This window comes from Schistocerca americana, unplaced genomic scaffold (assembly GCF_021461395.2).
Source record: "Schistocerca americana isolate TAMUIC-IGC-003095 unplaced genomic scaffold, iqSchAmer2.1 HiC_scaffold_29, whole genome shotgun sequence".
NCBI lineage: Eukaryota > Metazoa > Arthropoda > Insecta > Orthoptera > Acrididae > Schistocerca > Schistocerca americana.
In genome coordinates, this window is record NW_025726005.1 from 3040094 (window position 1) to 3047454 (window position 7361).

Below are 7361 nucleotides of genomic sequence, written 5' to 3' on the forward strand. Positions count from 1 at the left end.
AAAACTGGACTCACAGGAGACATTCAAATCATAGAAAGGTAGAGTGTCAGTCCTCTTGTACTTAAGTCTGCATTGTGCCTTTTGTATTAAATTCCGATGCAATTTCTGTGTTTCATCGTCAATAAGAAGGTTCAAGGGATACAGTAGACCTGAAGTGAAGCATCGGAATCTGAACCTGGACCCACAGGAGGGGTTCAAATCATAGAAAGGGAAAGTGTCAGTCCTCTTGTACTTAAGTCGGCATTGTGCCTTTTGTATTAAATTCGGATGCAATTTCTGTGTTTCATCATCAATAAGAAGGTCCAAGGGATACAGTAAACCTGAAGTGAAGCATCGGAATCTAAAACAGGACTCACAGGAGAGGTTCAAATCATAGAAAGTTAGAGTGTCAGTCCTCTTGTACTTAGGTCGGCATTGTTCCTTTTGTACTTAACTCGGATGCAATTTCTGTGTTTCATCGTCAATAAGAAGGTCCAAGGTATACAGGAAACCTGAAGTGAAGCATCGGAATCTGAAACTGGACTCACAGGAGAGGTTCAAATCATAGAAACTGAGAGTGGCAGTCCTCTTGTACTTAAGTCGGCATTGTGCCTTTTGTATCAAATTCCGATGCAATTTCTGTGCTTCATCGTCAATAAGAAGGTTCAAGGGATACAGTAAACCTGAAGTGAAGCAACGGAGTCTAAATCTGGTCCCACAGGAGAGGTTCAAATGATAGAAAGGTAGAGTGTCAGTCCTCTAGTACTTAAGTCGGCATTGTGCCTTTTGAATTAAATTCGAATGCAATTTCTGTGCTTCATCGTCAATAAGCAGGTCCAAGGTATACAGTAAATTTGAAGTGAAGCATCGGAATCTAAACCTGGACCCACAGGAGAGGTTCAAATCATAGAAAGTGAGAGTGTCAGTCCTCTTGTACTTAAGTCGGCATTGTGCCCTTTGTATTAATTTCGGATGCAATACCTGTGATTCATCGTCAATAACGTCAAAGGGATACAGTAAACCTGAAGTGAAGCATCGGAATCCAAAACTGGACTCACAGGAGAGGTTCAAATCATAGAAAGTTAGGGTGTCAGTCCTCTTGTACTTAAGTCGTCATTGTGCCGTTTGTATTAAATTCGGATGCAATTTCTGAGTTTCATCATCAATGAGAAGGTCCAAGGATACAGTAAACCTAAAGTGAAGCATCGGAATCTAAAACTGGGCTAATAGGAGAGGTTCAAATCATAGAAAGTCAGAGTGACAGTCCTCTTGTACTTAAGTCGGCATTGTGCCTTTTGTATTAAATTCGAATGCAATTTCTGTGTTTCATCGTCAATAAGAAGGTTCAAGGGATACAGCAAACTGAGGTGAAGCATCGGAATCTACACCTGGACCCACAGGAGAAGTTCAAATCATAGAAAGTGAGAGTGTCAGTCCTCTTGTACTAAAGTCCGCATTGTGCCTTTTGTATTAAATTCGGATGCCATTTCTGTGTTTCATCGTCAATAAGAAGGTCCAAGGGATACAGTAAACCTGAAGTGAAGCATCGGAATCTAAAACTGGACTCACAGGAGAGGTTCAAATCATAAAAAAGTTAGGGTGTCAGTCCTCTTGTACTTAAGTCGGCATTGTGCCGTTTGTATTAAATTCGAATGCAATCTCTGTGTTTTATCATCAATAAGGAGGTCCAAGGGATACAGTAAACCTGAAGTGAAGCATCGGAATCTAAAATTGGGCTAACAGGAGAGGTTGAAATCATAGGAATATACAGTGTCAGTCCTCTTGTACTTAAGTCGGCATTGTGCCTTTTGAATTTAATTCGGATGCAATTTCTGTGTTTCATCGTCAATAAGAAGGTCCAAGGTATACAGGAAACCGGAAGTGAAGCATCGGAATCTAAAACTGGACTTACAGGAGAGGTTCAAATCATTGAAAGTGAGAGTGTCACTCCTCTTGTACTTAAGTCGGCATTGTGCCTTTTGTATTATATTCGGATGCAGTTTCTTTGTTTCATTGTCAATAAAAAGGTCCAAGGTATAAAGGAAACCGGAAGTGAAGCATCGGAATCTAAAACTGGACTCACAGGAGAGGTTCAAATCATAGAAAGTGAGAGTGTCTGTGCTCTTGTACTAAAGTCGGTATTGTGCTTTTTTTATTAAATTCGGATGCAATTTCTGTGTTTCATCGTCAATATGAAGGTCCAAGGGATACAGTAAACCTGAAGTGAGGCATCGGAATCTAACACTGGACTCACAGGAGAGGTTCAAATCATAGAAAGTTAGTGTGTCAGTCTTCTTGTACTTAAGTTGGCATTGTGCCCTTTGTATTAAATTCGCATGCAATTTCTGTGTTACATCATCAATAAGAAGGTACAAGGGATACAGTAAAACCTGAAGTGTAGCATCGGAATCTAAAACTAGTATCACCGGAGAGGTTCAAATCATAGAAAGTTAGAGTGTCAGTCCTCTTGTACTTTAGTCGGCATTGTGCCTTTTGAATTCAATTGCGATGCAATTTGTGTGTTTCATCGACAATAAGATGGTCCAAGGGATACAGTAAACCTGAAGTGAAGCATCGGATTCTAAAACTGGACTTACAGGAGAGGTTCAAATCATAGAAAGTTAGAGTGTCAGTCCTCTTGTACTTAAGTCGGCATTGTGCCTTTTGTATTAAATTCGGATGCAATTTCTGTGTTTCATCGTCAATAAGAAGGTCCAAGGGATACTGTAAACCTGAAGTGAATCATCGGATTCTAAAACTGGACTCACAGGACAGGTTCAAATCATAGAAAATTAGAGTGTCAGTTATGTTGTACTTGAGTCGGCATTGTGCCTTTTCAATTTCATTCCGATGCAATTTATGTGCTTCATCGTCAATAAGAAGGTCCATTGCATACAGTAAACCTGAAGTGTAGCATCGGAATCTAAAACTGGACTCAAAGGAGAGGTTCAAATCATAGAAATTTAGAAAGTCAGTCCACTTGAACTAAAGTCGGAATTGTGCCTTTTGAATTTAATGCCGATGCTATTTCTGTGTTTCATCGTCAATAAGAAGGTCCAAGGTATACAGTAAACTTGAAGTGAAGCATCGGTATATAAAACTGGACTCACAGGAGATATTCAAATCATAGAAAGTTACAGTGTCACTCCTTTTGTACTTAAGTCGCCATTGTGTCTTTTGTATTAAATTCGGATGAAATTTCTGTGTTTCATCGTCAATAAGGAGGTCCAAGGGATACAGTGAACCTGAAGTGAAGCATCGGAATCTAAAACTGGACTCACAGGAGAGGTTCAAATCCTAGAAAGTTAGAGTGTCAGTCCTCATCTACTTAAGTCGGCATTGTGCCTTTTGAATTGAATTCCGTTGCAATTTCTGTGTTCCGTCGCAAATAAGAAGGTCCAAGGTATACAGTAAAACTGAAGTGAAGCATCGGAATCTAAAACTGAACTCACCGGAGAGCTTCAAATCATAGAAAGTTAGGGTGTCAGTCCTCTTCTACTTAAGTCGGCATTGTGCCGTTTGTATTAAATTCGGATGCAATTTCTGTGTTTCATCATCAATAAGAAGGTCCAAGGGATACAGTAAACCGGAAGTGAAGTATCGGCATCTAAAACTGGGCAAACAGGAGAGATTCAAATCATAGAAAGTTACTGTGTCAGTCCTCTTGTACCTCATTCGGCATTGTGCCTCTTGTATTAAATTCGGATCCAATTTCTGTGTTCCATCGTCAATAAGAAGGTCCAAGGTATACAGGAAACCTGAAGTGAAGCATCGGAATCTAAAACTGGACTCACAGGAGAGGTTCAAATCATAGAAAGTGAGAGTGTTAGTCCTCTTGTACTTTAGTCGGCATTGTGCGTTTTGTATTAAATTCGGATGCATTTTCTGTGTTTCATCGTCAATAAGAAACTCCAAGAGATACAGTAAACCTGAAGTGAAGCATCGGAATCTAAAACTGGACTCACAGGACAGGTTAAAGTCATAGAAAGTTAGGGTGTCTGTCCTCTTGTACTTAAGTCGGCATTGTGCCGTTTGTATTAAATTTGGATGCAATTTCTGTGTTTCATCATCAATAAGAAGGTCCAAGGGAAACAGTAAACCTGAAGTGAAGCATCGGAATCTAAAACTGGGCAAACAGGAGAGATTCAAATCATAGAAAGTCAGAGTGTCAGTCCTCTTGTACTTAAGTCGGCATTGTGCCTTTTGAAATTAATGCGGATGCAATTTCTGTGTTTCATCGTCAATAAGAAGGTCCAAGGTATACAGGAAACCTGAAGTGAAGAATCGGAATCTATAACTGGACTCACAGGAGAGGTGCAAATCATAGAAAGTGAGAGTGTCAGTCCTCTTGTACTTAAGTCGGCATTGGGCCTTTTGTTTTAAATTCGGATGCAGTTTCTGTGCTTCATCGTCAATAAGAAGGTCCAAGGTATACAGGAAACCGGAAGTGAAGCGTCGGATTCTAAAACTGGACTCACAGGAGAGGTTCAAATCATAGAAAGTTAGAGTGTCAGACCTCTTGTACTTAAGTCGGCATTGTGCCTTTTGTATTAAATTCGGATGCAGTTTCTGTGTTTCATCGTCAATAAGAAGGTCCAAGGGATACAGTAAACCTGAAGTGAATCATCGGATTCTAAATTTGGAATCACAGGACAGGTTCAAATCATAGAAAATTAGGGCTTCAGTCATCTTGTACTTATGTCATCATTGTGCCTTTTCAATTTCATTCCGATGCAATTTCTGTGCTTTGTCGTCAATAAGGAGGACCATGATATACAGTAAACCTGAAGTGTAGCATCGGAATCTGAAACTGGACTCAAAGGAGAGGTTCAAATCATAGGAAGTTAGAGTGTCAGTCCTCTTGTACTGAAGTCAGCATTGTGCCTTTTGAATTTAATTCCGATGCAATTTCTGTGTTTCATCGTCAATAAGAAGGTCCATGGTATACAGTAATCTTGAAGTGAAGCATCGGAATCCAAAACTGGACTCACTAGAGGGATTCAAATCATAGAAAGTTAGAGTGTCAGTCCTTTTGTACTTAAGACGTCATTGTGCCTATTGTATTGAATTCGGATGCAATTTCTGTGTTTCATCGTCAATAAGAAGGTCCAATGGATACAGTAAACCTGAAGTGAAGCATCGTAATCTAAAACTGGACTCACAGGAGAGGTTCAAATCATAGAAAGTTAGAGTGTCAGTCCTCTTGTAGTTAAGTCGGCATTGTGCCTTTTTAAGTAAATTCCGATGCAATATCTGTGTTTCATTGTCAATAAGAAGGTCCAAGGGATACAGTAAACCTTAAGTGATGCATCGGAATCTAAAACTTGACTCACAGGAGAGGTTCAAATCATAGAAAGTTAGAGTGTCAGTCCTCCTGTACTTAAGTTGGCATTGTGGCTTTTATATTTAATTCCGATGCAATATCTGTGTTTCATCGTCAATAAAAATGTCCAAGGGATACAGTAAACCTGAAGTCAAGCATCGGAATCTAAAACTGGACTCACAGGAGAGGTTCAAATCATAGAAAGTGAGAGTGTCAGTCCTCTTGTACTGAAGTCGGCATTGTGTTTTTTGCATTAAATTCGGATGCAATTTCTGTGTTTCATCGTCAATAAGAAGGTCCAAGGGATACAGTAGACATGAAGTGAAGCATCGGAATCTATAACTAGACTCACAGGAGAGGTTCAAATAATAGAATGTGAGAGTGTCAGTCCTCTAGTACTTAAGTCGGCATTGTGCCTTTTGTATTAAATTCGGATGCAATTTCTGTGTTTCATCGTCAATAAGAAGGTCCAAGGGATACAGTAAACCTGAAGTGAAGCTTCGTAATCTAAAACAGGACTCACAGGAGAGGTTCAAATCATAGAAAGTAAGAGTGTCAGTCCTCTTGTATCTAAGTCGGCATTATGCCTTTTGTATTAAATTCGGATGCAATGTCGGTGTTTCATCGTCAATAAGAAGGTCCAAGGGATACAGTAAACCAGAAGTGAAGCATCGGAATCTAAAACTGGACTCACTGGAGGGGTTCAAATCATAGAAAGTTAAAGTGTCAGTCCTCTTGTACTTAAGTCGGAATTGTGCCTTTTGAATTATTATTCCGATTTAATCACTGTGTTTCATCGTCAATAAGAAGTTCCAAGGTATGCAGTAAACCTGTAGTGAAGCATCGGAATCTAAAACTGGACTCTCAGGAGAGTTTCAAATTATAGATAGTTAGAGTGTCAGTCCTCTTGTACTTAAGTCGTCATTGTGCCTATTGTATTGAATTCGGATGCAATTTCTGTGTTTCATCGTCAATAAGAATCTCCAATGGATACAGTAAACCTGAAGTGAAGCATCGGAATCTAAAACTGGACTCACAGTGGAGGTTCAAATCATACAAAGTTAGAGTGTCAGTCCTCTGCTACATATGTCGGCATTGTGCCTTTTGAATTTAATTTAGAAGCTATTTCTGTGCTTCATCGTCAATACGAAGGTCCAAGGTATACAGTAAACCTGAAGTGAAGCATCGGTATCTAAAACTGGACTCACAGGAGAGGTTCAAATCGTAGAAAGTTAGAGTCTCAGTCCTCTTGTACTTAAGTCGGCATTGTGACTTTTGAATTTAATTTCGATGAAATATCTGTGTTTCATTGTCAATAAGAAGGTCCATGGGATACAGTAAACCTGAAGTCAAGCATCGTAATCTAAAACTGGACTCACAGGAGAGGTTCAAATCATAGAAAGTTAGTGTCAGTCCTCTTGTAGTTATGTCGGCATTGTGCATTTATAAGTTAATTCCGATGCAATTACTGTGTTTCATTGTCAATAAGAATGTCCAAGGGATACAGTAAACCTTAAGTGATGCATCGGAATCTAAAACTTGACTCACAGGAGAGGTTCAAATCATTGAAAGTTAGAGTGTCAGTCCTCCTGTACTTAAGTTGGCATTGTGCCTTTTGTATTTAATTCCGATGCAATTTCTGTGTTTCATCGTCAATAAAAATGTCCAAGGGATACAGTAAACCTGAAGTGAAGCATCGGAATCTAAAACTGGACTCACAGGAGAGGCTCAAATCATAGAAAGTGAGAGTGTCAGTCCTCTAGTACCTAAGTCGGCATTGTGCCTTTTGTATTAAATTCGGATGCAATTTCTGTGTTTCATCGTCAATAAGAAGGTCCAAGGGATACAGTAAACCTGAAGTGAAGCATCGGAATCTAAAACAGGGCTCACAGGAGAGGTTCAAATCATAGAAAGTAAGAGTGTCAGTCCTCTTGTACTTAAGTCGGCATTGTGCCTTTTGTATTCAATTCGGATGCAATGTCGGTGTTTCATCGTCAATAAGAAGGTCCAAGGGATACAGTAAACCAGAAGTGAAGCATCGGCATCTAAAACTGGACTC